At 39.1% G+C, this 21419-nt stretch overlaps 1 pseudogene; it reads right to left on the reverse strand.

Annotated features, from left to right (window-relative positions):
- Positions 1-544: 544 nt before the first annotated feature.
- LOC132282426 (hydroxymethylglutaryl-CoA synthase-like) lies at positions 545-19068 on the reverse strand (annotated as a pseudogene).
- Between the last annotated feature and the right edge of the window lie 2351 nt (positions 19069-21419).

The raw sequence follows: 21419 nt of genomic DNA on the forward strand, positions 1-21419 counted from the left end.
GGTATTTGAGGTTCCGATGTTGTTTAATTGCTTTTATATTGTGGTTTATGATATGGATGTTCTAATGTAGCTTAGGATGATCCCTCAGTCTCACCTTGGACATAGACGTTAGGTGGCATGATCCACATGGATTGATTTATATCAACTTATAAAGACTTGCAAAAGTTTAGGTTATACGCATGTTCATTTCCTACGAGTAAATTTGTTTACTCACCCTCGTTGTTGAGACATTTTTCAGGTAAAGAACCTTGTTTTGGGGATGTACCATATTCTTGAGCTTGCTTGTGGCTTGATGAGATCGGAGTTTTACCATTCATGCACTTACTAGAATGATTTTGCTTTACTTTGGGTTTATTATGTCAAGACTTGTAATTTCTATTTGGGTTATGTAATAAGTGTCTTAACACACGTAACGACCCTAGCTGATGCCAAAATTTTAAAAAAAAAATTCGGCATGACCTCGACTAAAAATCGCCCTACAACAACTTGTTTAAAAGAATTTTAAACTTGTCCCAACACAAATATCATATAATACACTTCATGGTGGTACAACCACATACTATATCATCCAAATATCATATTTACAATCCCAAAATATAGTTACAATGACAGGAGTTCACAAATCTCTATACCAAATATAACAAACTAAGATTTTACAAAAAAAATATGGGATTTAATACAAAAATAGCAAAAAGAAGTCTTTTGAACCAAATTAGGCCTGTGGTGGAAAGTCATCCGCCACTTCTTTTCCGTTTCCTGAAAAAAATTATTAAATAGTAGGGTGAGCATAAAGCCCAGTAGGTAGCACTTAAGACACGCATCTTGTGTCCTTGTGACATACAAAGAATATATCAATAGGAATGGGGATCATACAAGGTCGGGATAATACAACATTCCAACCAACTCAAGTACAAATAATGCAATGCCATGAAATGCAAAATGCATGCCGATGTCGTTCCCCATTTTCATTTCCAAAACCATTACTTTCAAACTGTTAATGTAACCCCCTTTGGTAACGCCTCAGCACCAAGAGAAGGATTGGCTGCTGTCCCTAGACCATTGGTAACCCCGCAGCATCATCGAGGGGCCCAGACAGCTCAACCACGCTAGGGCGACTCCCTAGTTCCCTCTAGGTTACATTAACCTACCGGCCCTTTGGTACCCCGCGGCGACCGGGTTTTTCATAAAATCATTTCATCAAATCACTTTCCCAAAATTTTCCCTTTTTGTTCCAAAACAATTTCTCCCATTTCATGCCCAATGTAAGTGCATGAGTGCATCAGTACCATGAATATACTCATCATTCCACAACCAACTCAATTTAAGTAAGCAAGGCATAATTTCACAAGAATTTCTCAAGGAATTTCAACATGTTCTTATACAACAATACATCTAGCCTAACGAACATATATAAATCATCACATAAGCAAGTTTTCCACATAAAACATTTAATACAAGCTTTCATATAACCACAAACACATGTTCTAACTACTTCTAAACTACAACTAGCACAAATAAGCATGTCCTGCAACAATTTAAAAGATGTAATTCACATAGGAGCAAGAAAATTGTGGATTAAGAGCCCCTACCTCTAAATTGAACAAAACCCTTGAAAGTGGGTCTCTAATTTCGAACTCCCTAGGAAGCACCAAATCTGAAATTGCTTACACTAGCGCGTAGAGCTCGTCGTAGGCTTTGTTTTGCCTCAAACGACACTTTAAAACACTAAGAGATGAGGGACTAATCAAGCCTTGAATTTGTAAACTAAAAAAAAAACAAAGAGACTGCCGAGAGGAAAACACAGAGATACAGAGACGGGAGAAAGAATGAGATAGCAGAGCAAACAAATGTGGTCTTATGACCACTAAAAAAATTGTGGGTCCCTCCACTAACCCATTCTTTAATATACATATATATATAAAATAAAAAAAATAAAAAAAAAAATAAAAAACCTTAAACATTACAACACATCCTTTGAGACTTATTTAACATGTATGTGATGAGGCCAAGGGCCAAGAACCTCATACTTTACTTTTATGCTACTCGATTATATGCTTAAATATGAGAAAATTGAAAAATGCGAAGCATTAGCATGTTATATTTTGCATTGGGCATATTTGAGGGTCACGGACCATTTCCGCATGTTTTAAAACACTTATTATACTTGCGTGCATAATCGTTTTAGCACACAACTTCATTTTTGACCATTTGAACACTTGAAGCAAAGTTGTATTTTTAGTTTTTGTCAAAACTGAACATAAGGGCATTTTGGGGTTTTTATATCAAAAATAAATTTTCCTTTTATCATGGTCAACTAGAAAACATGATTTTAAGGGGGGTTTCTTCTTTGTGTTTTTCCAAAAAAGTTCATTTAAGCCTTGATTATTGCATTTTTCATTAACTTCAGCCTTATTTCGGTTGACCGGTTCCTTAATTCGGCTACCGAAGCTCAAGGCCTCATTTTGGCAGCCTCCCCCTTCTATTTCGGTCTGCTGAAATGATTGGGTTCATTTCAGTCGACCTAAATGCCCTTGGTTCTCAGCTCTCACTTGTTTTGGCCAACTTTATTTCTTAAACTTCAAACTGTCATAACTTTGTCATTTCTAATCCAAATTGGGTGATTCCTGAGCCTAAATTCAAAGATTTTGAGTCAAATTTTCAATAGTACCAATACCATTCTCAGATTCAAATTACAGTGTGAGTTATTCATCTTTTTGTGGGACAGTATCATATCTTTCTTCAACCGAAAAGGGGTGTTTTGTGGGATTCTAAACCAAAGTTCATAAAACCTCTTAGAATGTTGTGAAATGATTAGATTAGGTTGTATAAACCTCATTTGACTTGTTTGGAGTCAAATATTTCTGTTCTAATTGTGATTTGACTATTTTGCCCTTGGGGGCACACTTGGTCCATTTTCAGTCTTTTGCTTCCGCTTTTGTTTTCGTTGTGCTCTGTGACTTCATAGAAAGTCACTTGCCTTTCCTAGGGATGTTGTATATCCCTAAGGAATTTGTTTTTATATTTTTTACTTCTTCATTTTGATCCGTTATCGGATCGACTTTCGGGTCACATTAACACATCCGAGTTTGTGAAAATTCAGAACGTCATACTTACCATATACAATGTGTCAAGCTTAAAAGAACCATATTTCAAGTTCTGGTAAACTTGAACCGGTTCAGCCCCTCTGAACCGGTTCAAGGCTTCAAGTTTGGATTCAAAAATCCTTCTGCCAAACTTGAACCGGTTCAGTCCCTCTGAACCAGTTCAGTCCCTCTGAACCAGTTCAAGGTATCATGTTTACAATATAACTTTAAGTTTCCTTTCCTGATTTGTTTCCCAGTTGGTCTAGAATTGTACCAAATCCTTTGCACAAATTTTTCCTTATTTTCAGAGGGATTAGGTCATTCTATACTCTATATAAACCATGTCATATACATTGGTTTATTAACGGCTTTTGCATTATCAGTTTGTTATTCTTAAAAAGCTTTAGGAAGATTTTTGTCTCAGAAATTCTTAGAGAATTTTCTATTTGTCTTTCTAGAACATATACAGATAAACACTTAAGTTTAGAGTTGTGTTGTTCAAATCCTGATCGTGATCATACAGTTGCATCTACATCGATCAGACAAAAGCAGATTTACTTCTACATCAAATCCAAAAGTTGAATAGAAGTAAAAGCGATCATACTTTGAAAGGGTTGGAGCATTCGAGGAGTGTTGTCTGATCTACCTGCTACTATTCTACAAAGATCAAGTATAAGCCTGAGGTCAAGTTGCTGTTGGACGGGTAGTCGCAAACCAGAAGATTGTAAGCAGTTGGTGTTTGGTAGAACGATAGGGTGTGAGCCAGAATCAAAATTCAGTGTACTTTGTTTCAAGCATAGTGGATCGATTTACTTTAGACTGCACAGTCCACGAGGTTTTTTTCATGCAAACAATTGACGTATTTTATCAACTGGGGTTTCATCGCTAAAACCCTGGTGTCATCTCTAACTTTATTTTGCTTTATTTTAGATTGCATGATATTAATTTATTAATTGCTAAAATAAAATAAGTTAGAAACACACTAGATCTGTTTTTAAAATCATCAAATCTTTATAAGTATTTTTCATTACATACAACTCACATGTAGATGGATATAAATGCTTATAAGTGGGAGTTACAGCCACAATTATATAATTCTAAATACCAAGTACTCCAGCACACTATCTAATTTAGGCTTCAGTTAGTTTGCCTTGAGGTATAAGTTATAACATGGAATTTAGAGATAATGCTAATAAGAAATTTTTTCAAGAATTAATTTTGGGGGTTGGTGGGAGGAAAGGCTCATAAAAATTCAAAATAGACCTTTTCAAGATCAAGGCTTTGGTAGCTTTCATCACCAGTTAGACTTGAAAAAGGTACCAGCTTTTCTTTAGCAACCTCATCAACGGAGCTGTAAACAAAAGCAGATATCATTAATCACCAAGTAGAAGCATATCAAATGGGGGTTAAAAAAATTTAAAACTGAAAAGCAGTATTAAAGTAGGATTATGGAAATGTAACCACCTGACATTCCTCACAAAATCATTGAACACCAATCGAGCGAAGCTCTTCTGTACAAGCTGCAGTGAAACAAATAAAAAAGTTCAAACAAGCTATTTCTTTAAGTACTCAAGAATTTCAAGGATAAACCAAAAGGTATTAAATGCAAAAGCTTAACTGCATTAGGTAAATACCTTGTTATATGGAGAATGAAATACAAAATAGCTGGCATCAGCCATGGAAAATTGTTTGCCCTCAAATTTCTCATACCTGTAGTAAGTAGGATAGGTGATTAATATAACACATAAGTCACTGAAGTCCAAATTAGGATAAAGGGAACTATTACTGGTATTTCAATGGAAGCATACTTGTTACAGAAACGTTTATAGCAAGAATCCAGTGCCATGAGATAACAAGTTTGTGTAAGATTCCCATCAACAACCTACAAACATAATTTGTCAATCAATGAGAATCAGTAAGAAAAGAAGCATGCTAAACAAGCTACCTTCAAAATAACGACAAATAGGCTGCATGAACATAACAGCACAACTCTTTTGTTTGTTTAATAAGTGCTAACTGCTAAGGCATTCAGTAAGGAAATCTAGTCTGGGTATTAAGTCTTCAGATTCTATAATCGTTTTTGTTGGTTCTTTGTCGTAGCTACTTGTATTACAAAAAATCAATGCAAGTTTAAAAGTCGTTGAAAAATTGGAAAGCATGCATGTTTAATTTTGTTTCTTCCTTAAAGTCGTGACATCATTAATTTCTACATAAATTTCTTATAGCTATAGAAACTAACATTTTGTTATGGCAAGCCTTTGAAAATCCCTCTTACATTATTTAACATGATTGTATTGTATTATAAACAAGCATGTTTGATGTATCATTATGAAGTTCACCACGACAGAGCTTGCGTATTAAGACGAGCATAAGTTTACAAGGGGAAAAGCTAAGCAAGTTGTTGGAGAAACTTAATGAAATTATCCAATTTTGAGAATGTTCTTTTCTAAAATCAGAATGAGAAAAGTGAGGCTCCAAAACAGTTTTTCTTGTCCCTCTGTAAACAGGATATATTTTCCGAGCAGAAGGTTATCACATTTGTGGAACATTTACAATGTTTAGAACATAGAACTAAGTTGAGGAGGACGAAGAAGAAAGTTTAGTTGACTTATGCTATATGCCCCGATACCATCAAATGCTATATTTCGTTACATAAATAATAAAGTTGAAATTAGAATGCTTTATTTACCCACACACAAAAATAAATAATAAGTCTTTTCTTTGATTTGTCTTTTGAAACCAAGATCAAAGTACAATTAAAATGCACAAAATGCTGATGTTGTGGGTGAAATGATAGAGCAATAAAAGGGAATGCAGAGAGCATTACTGGATATTCACTTGCAAGGTTGGGCTTGTAAAAATCACTAAATGCTGAATTTGCTTTCAAATGCAATAGGAGCATCAGGCCCAATTAGCATAGCAATAGCAGCGGCTCCTCCAGTGGGCCGGGCTGGTCCCTCAGCATAGACCTAATAAAGGAAGTTTTGGTAAGAAAAGAGAACATAGCGTCCCTGAATAGATTGCTTAATACCTTAATTTGGAGATTAGAGTTTTGGTGTATATAATAAAACAAAAACTATTTCAGCAATGTGGAGTATGTAAATACATCTAAATTTTAAAGTCCATTGTCTCCGAGTCATTGCTCATATAAGACTTGGACTTCCCATTAGCAAAGGAACCCAAAACAAGAAAGGACAACACAGATAGCTAATTAAGAAATTCTGTCAGCACAATATACCAATCAATCAATTTATCAACGATGCCTCGTCCAAATTATTGGTATTGGCTTAAGCCCCATCTCTGTAGGCCTAGCTCAGGCTTCTAGTTACTAAAGTTTAAGCAAACTTTTAACAAAACAAATTTAATTTTTCATCTTAGTCCAACGAAAGTCGACTGGCTAAAAGCAATGTTCATACCGCACTGTCTGTGCACACAACAAGTCCGTAACGTCCATCCCATGAACTACTCTCCACCCAGTTGACACAGTTGAATAAAGCTGCAGTTCCCCCATAACATGCATTGGTTGAGTCAACACCTTCAATGTCAGTATTTCCACATTCCTACTTGTTTCACACGACAAATGAGCAAAATAAATTTGTGAAAGTGGACATTATCACTATTACTTATATATGTAGAATTGCACCGAACCAGTAGAGGAAGATTTACAGCGGGGGTGATTAGGTAATCCAGAAATGAATTAACTTAGAAGGACTTCCTATGCAGAGTACAGGAGCCTGGTAATTTAGAACCTGAACCCAATAACAAATATATGGATCCAGTCTCAGAAGTCAGAACTGAGTGGCTTTTTGCTATTTGACAAACCTTTGGCTACTAACTTCTGAATAAAATGTTCTGCTTCTAAAGTAAAACCTAGGGGTATAATCAGTTAATGGTTGAATATACAGAACCATCTTATACCCCAATTAACTGGAGTTAGAACATCAAAGTATGGTTACAACTAAAAAGTTAAGTCACGCAATGACCAACAAAGAAGACAAGTTGTTGTCATTATCATCTTTGTCTTGATCCCATATGAACAGGGTCGGCCACGAGGAAGATAAGTAAAATTCTCAAATGAGAAAAGCAACAGCATCAAAATGAAACAGATTAGTACCTCGAAGATTTGCATCAGGAATGTTTTAATGGATTTGCTCGTCTATAACAGTCTCACTGCCTCCTTCAAGTCGACCAATTTGTTTTGGATCAATCCCATTTTTCTCAAGAAGGGAAGTAACAGCTGTCAAACAGAAAATGCAAGACAAGTTACTAAAATGATAACTTTTTGAACCAAAATTTCAAAGTTGTTCTTACAACATAGAAAAAGTATGACTTTCTCCAAACGAGTACTCAAAGACTGCAGAATCAATTGAAACAGACCTTTCTAATGTGATACTAGCCAAAAAGAAAAAACCACAAAACTATTCATGCAAAACGTGTCAATACTTTTTTCATAAATGATAAATAATTGATATAGCACATAAAACTTGAGTATATATTTCACAAAAATTAACAGAAATCAGTTTGCTTTGTAGTTTAGCATAAAGGAACACATATTTTCATTATATATATCAACCAAAAGACCATTAGTAATCTCTGGCTCAATGTCACTAATATGAGAATTTGGTAAGGGGCAGGATCAACTTACATCTAATCTTACACTCAATAACTTTATACATCAATTCATCCATTGTTAATCCCATTGTTTAATAATATACATTTATCATGTTTGTCATGCATATGCAGTATATCCAATATCTGATCAACCAGAATATAATCATCTAATTCATCCATTCGTTCATATTATCTTAATAATTAATAAGGTATTCATTCACGTTACAACCCTAGCTGATGCCAAAATTTAAAAAAGAATCGGCATAACCTCCCCTAAAAATGGGCCTTCAACAACCTATCCCAATACACAAAACACATAAAACCATTTAGCATCCCATTCATCCGTTCATTATACCTTAACATAGTTCCTTTCATGGTGGAACATCCACACACCAATTAATTTAAATTATCATAATTACAGTTCCAAAATACATGATTAATATTTAAAGTCTCTGTCTTACAACGTTACATGATACAATTGCATGGAAACATATACCATAATTCCACTAGTTTCATTTACATCAAACAAAAGATAAGTTCGTTCTTAAGTTACAAGGCCATGAATACTAACTTAGTTACATTTCCACAACTATAAATATACATTGAACGGTCAAAATACAAAATAGCAAACAACCTTCTAACAACTTTCAAGCTTGAGGTGGATTGTCGTCCACTAGTTTATTTCCAAGACCTGAAAAAAATAATATAAATAGTAGGGTGAGCATAAAGCTCAGCATGTGACACTTAAGACACACATCTTGTATCCTTGTGAATCCAAACAAAGCATAGGCCAATGGGAAATGGGGATCATACAATGTCGGGGAATAATACAGCATAACGATTCAATGTCAAGTATATCCAATGCAATAGTATGAGATGCAATGCATGCTAGTGTCGCTCTCCATTTTCATAATCCAAAACATCATTTCCAAACTGTTAATACAGCTCGCCCTTTGGTAGCCCCGCCGCGACACGAGAGGAGGATTGGCTAGTGTCCCTGACCCTTGGTAACCCCACGGCGTCATTATGGGGCCCAGCTAGCTCAACCACGCTAGGGCGACTCCCTAGTCCCCTCTAGGCTATATTAACCTCCGGCCCGTTGGTAACCCCGCAGCGACCGGGTTTCGCATAAAACCATTTCATCAAAAACACTTCCCTGAAATTCCCCATATTTATTTCAAGAATAATTTCTCCCATTTCATGCAAACCCAATGGTATGTGCATGTATCTTTGTTCCATACATTCAATGTCATGGCATTTAAAATTCTACACCATAAAATTAAACATTCAACATGTTCAACGTCTCCAAAGTAATTATTAACACATTAAGATACATCAAAATACATTTAAGCATGCTTTACACATAAAACAACTCACATTCAAATACATGAATTTCTCTAGACAACATTTAAAATAATCATTGATACAAATAACTTCTAATTAAGCATGTTTGGCACAACAAATGATTATAACTCACAATGGAACAAGAAGGTAGTGGATTAAGGTGTCCCTACCTCAAATTTGCACAAAACCTTTAAAATGGGTCTTGAAATTCGAACTCCAAGAAGGGCACCAAATCTGGAATTGTTCGTATGGATGCATAGAGCTCGTCGTGGGCTTCGTTTTGCCTCAAACGGCACCTAAATCCGCCAAGAAATGAGGGAGAAATCAAGCTTAATTGTGTAGAAGAAAAAAAAGAAAAGCAAGCGGGCAGAGAGGGAGTAAACCGAGAGAGAAGAAAAAAAAAACAGTGGGTCTGTAATGACCCATTACCCATTCCATAGACTTAAAATTGGAGTGGGTCCCACCTTTTTTTTTTTATTTTTTATCTTTTTCTTTTACTTTTAAATTGCACCACACAAAGACATTACATTCTCCCCAACTTTAAAAGATTTCATCCCCGAAATCAAGACATACCTGAGGAAGAGAACAACATTGGGTACTTGGAACGAACCTCTTGTTCAAGCTCCCAAGTAGCCTCCTCGACTCCGTGGTGTCTCCAAAGGACTTTTACCATTGGTATTGTCTTGTTCCTCAACACCTTTTGTTGTGTGTCAAGAATCTGAACTGGTCCTTCCTCGTAGGAAACATCCTTATCAATGTCTACATCAACCCAACTCAAAATATGAGATGGATCTAGCTCGTACTTCCGTAACATCGATACACGGAAAACATTGTGGACCCTATCCAACTGTGGTGGCAAAGCAAGCCTGTAGGCAACCTCTCCTACACGGTCCAAAATCTCAAACGGTTCAATGAATCGTGGAGACAACTTGCCACTTTTCCCGAATCTCATCAATCCCTTCCGTAGAGAAACCCGAAGAAAAACGTGGTCTCCCACCTCAAAGGATAACGACCGTCTCTGCTTATCCACATAACTCTTTTATCGGCTCTGAGCTGTAAGTAACCTCTGTCTTATCAACTTAATCTTCTCAGTAGTCTCGAGTACAATGTCAGGTCCTAAGGCGGCTGTCTCGCCTACCTCAATCCAACAAACAGGAGACCTACAAGGTCTACCATACAACGCCTCAAATGGAGCCATCTGAATGCTCGCCTGATAACTGTTGTTGTAGGCAAATTCAATAAGTGGAAGGTGATCCTCCCAACTACCACCCAAGTCAAGCACACATGCCCGAAGCATATCCTCCAAAATCTGGATAGTACGCTCCGACTGACCGTCAGTCTGTGGATGGAATGCCGTACTCAGGTGCAACGCTGAGCCAAACGCTGCTTGAAGTCCTTCCCAAAACTTCGAAGTGAACTTAGCATCCCTATCTGAAACAATGGTTACTGGAACTCCATGCAACCTTACAATCTCCTTCACATAAAGGACACCAAGCTTCTCTGCATCATCTGTTGCCTTAATAGGCAAAAAGTGAGCCGTCTTGGTCAATCTGTCAATGATGACCCATACGGACTCATTGCCCCTTCGTGACCTTGGAAGACCTGTCACAAAATCCATAGCAATATGCTCCCATTTCCATTGCGCTACAGGTAATGGTTGCAACAAACCGGCTGGTCTCTGATGCTCGGCCTTCACCTGCTGACAGGTAAGGCATCTAGCCACAAACTGTGCAACATCTTTTTTCATCCCGTTCCACTAATACTGACGTCTTAAATTTTGATACATCTTGGTACCACCTGGATGAATTGCAAAACGGGAAGTGTGAAACTCCTGTAAGACGTCCTCACGACAAACAGTAGGAACCACCAACAAACCCCTGAACCGTAGACCCCCATCTGCATACAAGGCCCAATCTTTCACTGTCTCACCACTAGAGATCAAAGCGTGAATGGTATCTAAATCCGGGTCCTGTCTCTGTGACTCAATCACTTGTACAACAAGAGTAAGCTGAGCCATAAGACTAAATAAGAATGTCGGCTCGCTGTCAACATCGTCATCAAAACAATACAATCCCATCTCTGCCAAATCCTTAAGCATCTTCCACTTCCGAATAGCCAGACAGGCCAAAGTTCCACGAGATTTTCGGCTTAAGGCATCTGCTACCACATTTGCCTTGCCCGGATGATACTGCAAGTCAAAATTATAATCTTTCAAGAATTCAACCCATCTTCTCTGTCTATTGTTCAAGTCCTTTTGGGAGAAAAGGTACTTAAGACTTTTATGATCCGAGTATACCTCGAATCTTTCACCATACAAGTAGTGTCTCCAACACTTCAAAGCAAACACAACTGCCGCCAACTCCAAATCATGAGTAGGGTAGTTGTACTCGTGAGTCTTCAACTGTCGAGACCCATAAGCCACTACTCTACCATCTTGCATCAACACACACCCTAAACCATCACGTGAAGCATCACAATAAATCACATAACCCAAGTCACGCTCAGGTATCACCAACACTGGAGCCGTAGTCAATCTTGTCTTCAATTCCAGGAAAGATGACTCACAGGTTTCATTCCATGCAAACTTAATCCCTTTCCGGGTTAAACGGGTCATAGATGCTGCCAAACGGGAGAAATCTTTCACAAATCTCTGGTAGTAACCCGCTAGACCAAGAAAACTACGGATCTCAAACACATTCTTGGGTTGCTCCCAATTCAAAACAGCTTCAATCTTTGATGGATCAACTGACACTCCACCTTCTGAAACAACATGTCCCAAAAACTTCACCTCTTGTAGCCAAAACTCACATTTCTCATATTTGGCATACAACCGGTGCTCCCGCAAAATCTGTAAAACAAAACTTAAATGGATCTCATGTTCCTCCCGAGATCGTGAATACACAAGAATGTCATCCACGAAAACTACCACAAACTGGTCCAAGTAATCGTGAAAGACGCGGTTCATTAAGTCCATGAATGCTGCTGGAGCATTAGTCAAGCCAAAAGGCATAACAAGGAACTCATAGTGTCCATACCGTGTACGGAATGCTGTCTTCGGGATATCCTCATCCTTAACCCGCAACTGATAATAGCCAGACCTCAAGTCAATCTTGGAGAAACAACTGAATCCCCTCAACTGATCAAATAAATCATCTATCCTTGGCACATGATACTTGTTCTTCATGGTGGCGCGATTCAACTTCCGATAATCGATGCACAACCTCAAAGAACCATCTTTCTTCTTAGCAAACAAGACCGGTGCACCCCATGGTGACACACTCGGTCGGATGAAACCTTTCATCCTCAAATCATCAAGCTGTCTTTTTAATTCCTCCAATTCAATTGGTGCCATACGATACGGTGCCATAGAAATCGGCGCTGTACCTGGCATTAACTCAATAGAGAACTCCACTTCTCGGTGTGGAGGCAACTCTGTTAAATCCTCCGGAAACACATCCAGAAAATCACGAACAACTGTAGGATAATATTTTTCCACAACATCATCCTCTTCGGCTATAAGGGTAGCCAAAAAGTAATCACCATGACTCCGTCCACGAATTCCATAAAACGATGAAATGTGGGAATCACTCCGATCTCCCACGAAAAAGAAACAGTCTCCCTCGGGAGTACAAACTGTAACCTTTCCTCTGAAACAGTCGATCGTGGCATGAAAAGAAGCTAACCAATCCATCCCGAGAATGATATCAAAGCTAGTCATTTCTAGGAGGATAAGGTCAAACACAAAAGTCCGCCCGGCTATCACAATGGAACAGTCCCTCACGACTCGGCTCAAAGACACTGAAACTCCAACTCATAACGCCCAATCCATAAAACTGACCTCTAACCCCGATGCAAGTGCAAATGATGATGAAATGAAAGAATGAGATGCACCAGAATCAAACAAAACACGGGCCCAAGAACCAAACACTGGAAATATACCTCGGAGAACTGAAGATCCAGGAGATGCATCAGTTGGTGCAAGGGCAAAGACACGCCCCTGCGGTGCCTGTGCCTGTGAACCACTAATCTGAACACCAGACTGTTGTGCCGACACAATAGGAGTATCCCTCCTAGCTGGTCGTGAACCCTGAGAAGATAAGGCAGGCTGTGGTGGTGGCGGCGGTGGTCTGAAACCTGATTGAACCGTAGCCGACTGTAACGGCCTCTACCGTGACCCTCTGCCACTAGTGGTGCCTGCTCCCTGACTCGGACAGTCCCGAATCAAATGGCCCTGCTGGCCACACCCAAACAAGCCTTCGGAGCTGAAGAAATTGAAGTCAATCTCATAAGACAACTGGACTTGTAATGCCCAGGCTGCTGACATTGAAAGCAAACAACTGCATTCATATCAGACCCAACTGGCAACGGAGTGGTAGGAGCAGATCGTGCAGACTGCTGTCCCTGAAACTGAGATGGACCACCCCTGTTCCTTTTCCAAGAAGATCCTTCTGAAGATGGCTTCCTTGAAACTGAGATGGACCGCCCCTGTTCCTTTTCCAAGAAGATCCTTATGAAGATGGCCCTGCACCCCTCTTTTGCTTCAACTGCTCTCTTCTTGCATCCTTCTCTTTATTATCAGCTTCCAGCATCAAAGCCCTTTCCACTGCTTCAGAGTAAACTTTAATGAACTGTGCCGTGATCAACGGCCTCATCCGATTATTAAGACCAGAAACAAACTTCCGAGTCTTGTTAACTTCATCTCTCACCATTTCTGGAGCAAAGCGAGAAAGTGAAGTGAACTTGTTTTCATATTCTGTCACTGACATGCTCCCTTGAATAAGGTTATGAAACTGGTCTTGTAACTCCCATCTTTTGGAAAACGGAAAGTACTTTTCATAAAACAATTCCTTGAACTTGTCCCAACTCATCTCTTCCACCTTGTATCGGCTCGTAACCGACTTCCACCATAATTTAGCATCCTTAGCAAACTTATAAGTAGCTAAGATGATCTTCAAATGATCCTCTGTCACATCCATAGAAGTCAATTGAGTTTCAACTTGCTCCATGTAGTCATCTGCTATTATTGGATCCGCACGCCCTCAAACATAACCGGCATCAGCTGAGAAAAACCCTTAATAATCTTGAGACGCTTCTGAGCTGGCGTCTCCTCAACTTGAACTGTAGGTTGTGGTGCCGACTGCGACTGAGCAGCAATCGTTGCCCTCACGACATTTTGCAACAAACGATTAAACTCTAGTGCCACAGAACCTTCACCCACTTCTACGGGTGCTTCAACATTATCCCTCCTTGTGGGGACAGCTCTCGGGGGAATCAAGTCCCTAAGAAGTGTGTCCTCATCATTTAGCTCCTCCGGATTGGAGCTGGAGCTCTCACCAACATCACCCCTAGTCGGTCTAGGGCCAACTTCCCTGATTTCCTCACGCCGTGACATCGTTCTATAAAACAAAGGAAACAATTCAATAACGATAACACTAAGGTCCAACCGTGAACAACCCAACGCAAAAACATACTGTACAAACATTTAGCATGTAATACTATGCAATGAACACATTAATGTAAGCATATAAACACATAAGCATGTAAGCAAGTAAACAGTTAAGCTTGCTTTTTCACATAGCAAAACACTTTTCCAAACAAGGAAATAACAATGCAAATGACTTCCCAGACAACCCTAGGCAAGCCTCTACCGGTCGTCCTAATGGTATTCGAACCATCGCTCTGATTCCAAAATTTGTAACGACCCTAGCTGATGCCAAAATTTAAAAAAAATTCGGCATAACCCCCCCTAAAAATGGGCCTTCAACAACCCGTCCCAATACACAAAACACATAAAATCATCTAGCATCCCATTCATCCTTTCATTATACCTTAACATAGTTCATTTCATGGTGGAACATCCACACACCAATTAATCTAAATTATCATAATTACAGTTCCAAAATACATGATTAATATTTAAAGTCCCTGTCTTACAACGTTACATGATACAATTGCATGGAAACATATACCATAATTCCACTAGTTTCATTTACATCAAACAAAAGATAAGTTCGTTCTTAAGTTACAAGGCCATGAATACTAACTTAGTTACATTTCCACAACTACAAATATACATTGAACGGTCAAAATACAAAATAGGAAACAACCTTCTAACAACTTTCAAGCTTGAGGTGGATTGTCGTCCACTAGTTTATTTCCAAGACCTGAAAAAAATAATATAAATAGTAGAGTGAGCATAAAGCTCAGCAGGTGACACTTAAGACACACATCTTGTGTCCTTGTGAATCCAAACAAAGCATAGGCCAATGGGAAATGGGGATCATACAATGTCGGGAAATAATACAGCATAACGATTCAATGTCAAGTATATCCAATGCAATGGTATGAGATGCAATGCATGCTAGTGTCGCTCCCCATTTTCATATTCCAAAACATCATTTCCAAACTGTTAATACAGTCCGCCCTTTGGTAGCCCCGCCGCGACACGAGAGGAGGATTGGCTAGTGTCCCTGACCCTTAGTGTAACGATCCCAAAACTAATGCCAAGAATTTTTTTAAAAAAAAAAAATTCGGCATAACCTCCCCTAAAAATGGACCTACCGCAACATGTTTAAATGCATATTTAACCTGTCATGCAACTAATTTCTGAATTCACGGCAACAAAAGGTAATGATACAACCTACTAATCTAGACAATGCTTCAAGCTAGGATTATCCTTCCATTCATCAACAAGTTACATATCATCAAGTTCGCATCCCATATGTCATCAAGTATCGTAAGTGTATTATATGATCATGGTTCTTCAAAAGAAATTTACATCATTACACCTTTGGAATTTTTAAAAAAAATGAGGGATGAACAAATGAGTAGTCTATTACAAAATAACAAGGAAAATGCTCCTCTAGCAACTTTCAAAGTTGGGATGGATTGTCGTCCACCGGTTCTTTTCCAAGACCTGAAAAAAAAATATATAGATATAGGGGTGAGCATATAGCTCAGCAGAGACACTTAAGATATAAATCTTGTGTCTTTGTGAATTCAAGCAAAGCATAGGCCAATGGGAGATAGGGATCATACAACGTAGGGGATCAAATACAACATACAATTCAATTCCAATTATAAACAATGCAATGCAATGCAATGCATGTCAATGACACTCCCCATTTTCATTCTCAAAACCATCACTTTCAAACGTTAATACAGCCCGCCCTTTGGTAACCCCGCCGCGACACGAGAGGAGGATTGGCTAGTGTCCCTGACCCTTGGTAACCCCGCGGCGTCATTATGGGGCCCAGCTAACTCAACCACACTAGGGCGACTCCCTAGTCCCCTCTAGGCTATATTAACCTCCGGCTCGTTGGTAACCCCACAGCGACCGGGTTTCGTATAAAATCATTTCATCAAAAACACTTTCCCGAAATTTCCCCTTTTTGAAGTAAATCAATTCTTTCCCTTTTCCTGCCCAATGTTAATGCATGAATACCTCAATAATATACACAAGTTCATCATTCCGTACTTTATCCAATTTAAGCAACATGGCATAATTCGCAAGAATAATCAAGAAAGTCATAACATACTTATACATAACAAGTTCTAGCACAATGAACATATATAATCAAGTCCTAAACATGCTTCACATAGAACAATCATCAAATATAGTCACACAACTAACATATATGCATACATATCAACAATTCTCTAGATTTTAAACAACTAATCAAATTAAATAACAATTAGAGGCAATTAACTCACTAAAGTACAAGATTTCATGAATTAAAGGCCCCTACCTCAAGATTGCACCAAAACCCTAGAAAATGGGTCCTCAAATTCGAGCTCCAAGGAAGACTCAAAACTGGAAATTGATGGTATGGATGTATAGAGCTTGACACGAGCTTCGTTTTGCCTCAAACAGAACCTAATTCCAACAAGAAATGAGTGAGAAATCTAACCTCAAAGTTGAAACCAAAAAAAATAAGAGAAAAATGAGCTTACGGGTTGAGAGAGAGATGCACGAAGAGAGAGAAAGGGAATCAGGAAAATGAGACCAACTTTATGGTCTTGACCCTTTTCTAAAGTGCCTTGTGGGCCCCACCATTAAATTATTTTTCTTTTACTTTTATATTACACTACACACACACAATAAATACACAGACATCACACTTGGTAACCCCGCGACGTCATTATGGGGCCCAGCTAGCTCAACCACGCTAGGGCGACTCCCTAGTCCCCTCTAGGCTATATTAACCTCCGGCCCGTTGGTAACCCTGCAGCGACCGGGTTTCGCATAAAACCATTTCATCAAAAACACTTCCCTGAAATTCCCCATATTTATTTCAAGAACAATATCTCCCATTTCATACAAACCCAATGGTATGTGCATGTATCTATGTTCCATACATTCAATGTCATGGCATTTAAAATTCTACACCATAAAATTAAACATTCAACATGTTCAACGTCTCCCAAGTAATTATTAACACATTAAGATACATCAAAATACATTTAAGCATGCTTTACACATAAAACAACTCACATTCAAATACATGAATTTCTCTAGACAATATTTAAAATAATCATTGATACAATTAACTTCTAATTAAGCATGCTTGGCGCAACAAATGATTATAACTCACAATGGAACAAGAAGGTAGTGGATTAAGGTGTCCCTACCTCAAATTTGCACAAAACCTTTAAAAAGGGTCTTGAAATTCGAACTCCAAGAAGGGCACCTATAACGACCCTCACCCTGGCCGGACACAATATTGTCCGTTTTTGGCTCAACCAGACCAGAGACTTCCCAGGGGGTCACCCATCCTGGTATTACTCCAAGTTAAGCACGCTTAACTATAGAGTTCTGATGGGTTCACGGCCATCACGGCTTTAAAACGCGTTGTGTCATAGAAGGGTGTTGAATCTATATATAACACTTGCCCCATCCACACCCAGACTTTGTGGGATTGTGCACCTGTAGCTCGCCCAGTGTGGTAGCCTACTGGTGCCCCCTGCACACGCTCACACACACCCGCCCATAAGGTCGCCACAATCACCCCCCCTTTGGGGCCCAACGTCCTCGTTGGCCACACTTCCGGCTGGGTCAGGCTCTGATACCATTTATAACGACCCTCACCCTGGCCATACACAATATTGTCCGCTTTTGGCTCACCCAGACCAGAGACTTCCCTGGGGGTCACCCATCCTGGTACTACTCCAAATTAAGCACGCTTAATTACAGAGTTCTGATGAGTTCACGGCCATCACGGCTTTAAAACGCGTTGTGTCATAGAAGGGTATTGAATCTACATATAACACTTGCCCCATCCACACCCAGACGTTGTGGGATTGTGCACCTGTAGCTCGCCCAGTGTGGTAGCCTACTAGTGCCCCCTGCACACGCTCACACACACTCGCCCATAAGGTCGCCACAGCACCAAATCTGGAATTGTTCGTATGGATGCGTAGAGCTCGTCGTGGGCTTCGTTTTGCCTCAAACGGCACCTAAATCCGCCAAGAAATGAGGGAGAAATCAAGCTTAATTGTGTAGAAGAAAAAAAAAAGAAAAGCAAGCGGACAGAGAGGGAGTAAACCGAGAGAGAAGAAAAAAGAAAAAAAAAACAGTGGGTCTGACCCATTACCCATTCCATAGACTTAAAATTGGAGTGGGTCTCACATTTTTTTTATTTTTATTTTATCTTTTTCTTTTACTTTTAAATTGCACCACACACAGACATTACAATTCATGTTTGTCACGATTCATATATCTCTTACTAAATATTAGAATAAAACTCTAAATTAAAACGTTATGTTGACGGATGCAGCTCCAAGTCTTCAATTAATTGATAAGAATGAGAGCAACTTTGAATCCATTTGGTGGATTTTCAAGAAGAACTCTACAAGTGGCTTCAAGAAGAATGAGAGTGGAGTTTTAATTTAGTAAGGATCAGTAGTAGAGGCAAAACCTCATTGAGATGACATCTTCCACCTCTCTACAAAATCCCATGCAGTCTTGTCCAAGTCCAATGGTGTATTTCCCTTTACTTGCACCATCATGAGCCTCCAATACTTCCTGCATAGCGCAAATATAAAGAAAATTGAGAATTTTTATGATGATGCAATTTCTTGCGGAGCCCCCATAAGAAACTACTAAAATATTGAAAATAAAAGTAAACAAACTTGAAATGTATTAAAAACAGAGACTGCCGTAGTTATTTGTAGAAACTAATAAAATCAGTTTCTGGTCAAAAGGACTGATTATGCTGATTGACAACTATTTCAAATCTGTATAGACACGATCCTAAATTAGAGGAACAAAATAATCTGCAGAGCCTTGATTCATGGAAGATAGTTTCTCAATCTGGTTGTGCTTGATTGTGGAAATCAGCATGTTTATTTGGCCTTGATTTAGAGACATTAATTGATGATTGATTGGGGAAAGTCTGATCTGATCTCATATGCCCCCGCAAGATCGGGCTCCCATCGGAGAGACCGATCTTGGACCGAAGAAGACAAAAACGCTGCCGACTACGTGGTTTGGTGAGCACATCCGCAAGTTGATCATAAGTAGAGATATGAGAGACATTAAGAGAGCCAGTGGAATCTTGATCCCGAACAAAGTGGTAGTCAATGGCATTAGATCGGTAGCTCCCATGTTATCACAGTATAATGTTGGTGGTTTGGAGGGAACAACGCCAAGCTCAGTGAGAAGAGAGGAAATCCACATGATTTCAGCAGCAGTAGATGCAAGAGCCAGGTACTCGGCTTCGGTAGAAGAGCGAGCAACTGATATTTGTTTGCGGGAACACCATGAGACCGCATTGCTGCCAAGATAAACAATATAAGCTGTCGTAGAGGTGCGATCATCATGATTGCCCGCCCAATCCGCATCAGAAAATGCATGAAGATTTAGTGGTTGATCACGCCGAAGTTGGAGGCCAAAGTTCAAGGTTTGCTTGAGATACTGAAGAAGACGCTTAGCAGCAGATCAATGCACTTCAGATGGACAATGCATAAATTGTGCTAATTTGTTGACAGTAAAAGAGGTGTCAGGATGGGTAAGAGACAAGTATTGTAAGGCACCAATGACTTGACGGTATTTTGTGGCATCAGCAGGAGAAGAGCCATCAGCAAGGCTGAGAGAAGTGGAGGTCGCCATGGGAGTGTGAACCTCTTTGGCTCCAGACATATTGGTTCGATCAAGGAGATCACGGATGTATTTATGTCGAGTAAGAAGCAGGCCTGATTTGGTGGGAAGTACTTCAACACCAAGAAAATAATGAAGGGCACCCATGTCTTTGACTGAAAATCGAAGAGATAAAGCCTGAATAAATTGGGCAATGAAGGTACAATGGTTGCCTGTAACAAGAAGATCATCGACATAGACTAGAAAATAGATGATCATGCCAGCAGTGTTGTAAATAAATAGAGAAGCATCAGATTTGGAATTACGAAAACCAAAGGAGATAAGAAAATTTTTAAGTTCAGTGTACCAGGCACGTGGGGCTTGTTTCAAGCCATAGAAAGCCTTATGAAGGCGACACACATGAGAGGGTTGAGATCTATCAATAAAGCCAAGAGGCTGGGTCATGAAGACCTCTTCGTTGAGAGTGCCATGTAAGAAGGCATTATTAACGTCTAATTGACAAATGGGCCACCCAGAGCTGAGAGTAAGAGAGAGAACAATCCGAATGATAGTGGGTTTAACCACTGGGCTAAACGTGTCATGATAATCAACACCAGGCATTTGATGAAAGCCTTTGGCCACCAGTCGAGCTTTCTAGCCAGCAAGGCTCCCATTGGGGTTACACTTGATATGAAAGACCCATTTACAGTCCACAACATTTTGAGTTGGTGTGGGAGGGACCAACTCCCATGTGCCATTCCGAATGAGAGCATTAAGTTCATCAGACATGGCGGCACGCCAATTGGAATCTCGAAGAGCCTGAGACACACAAGTAGGTTCTGGAGGTAAGGGTAAGGTGTGGGAGGTGGTATGTGTAACGACCCAAATGGATACCAAAATAATAATAAAAATCTATAAAAATTTTGGCATGACCTCCGCAGAAAATGTCTCTAAACAACCTGTTGAAATACAAAAAATAAACACAATGGCCTCACTAGGCCTTAAATCTAACATATCCTGTCCCAACGCAATATACATATATTATATCCCATCTCCAAAGTGACTACATACATACAAAATCCCATTCCTCCATCTCATCCAACAAGGAACATACTTTGGTTACATTAAGTTACAGTCCAAAAAGCGTAATTAGAATTTAAAAGTTCATGACTTACAACATTATACTAATTAAACTAAAGTTTTACGAGTTAGTTAATATTACATTTACAAAATATTAGAGAGTTTTAATACAAAAGATAGCCAAAAATATATATATATATATATATATATATATATAAAATAGG

The sequence above is a fragment of the Cornus florida genome, unplaced genomic scaffold, assembly GCF_030987335.1.
Source record: "Cornus florida cultivar Cherokee Brave unplaced genomic scaffold, ASM3098733v1 CherokeeBrave_3.0.0_Hap2_Chr11, whole genome shotgun sequence".
NCBI lineage: Eukaryota > Viridiplantae > Streptophyta > Magnoliopsida > Cornales > Cornaceae > Cornus > Cornus florida.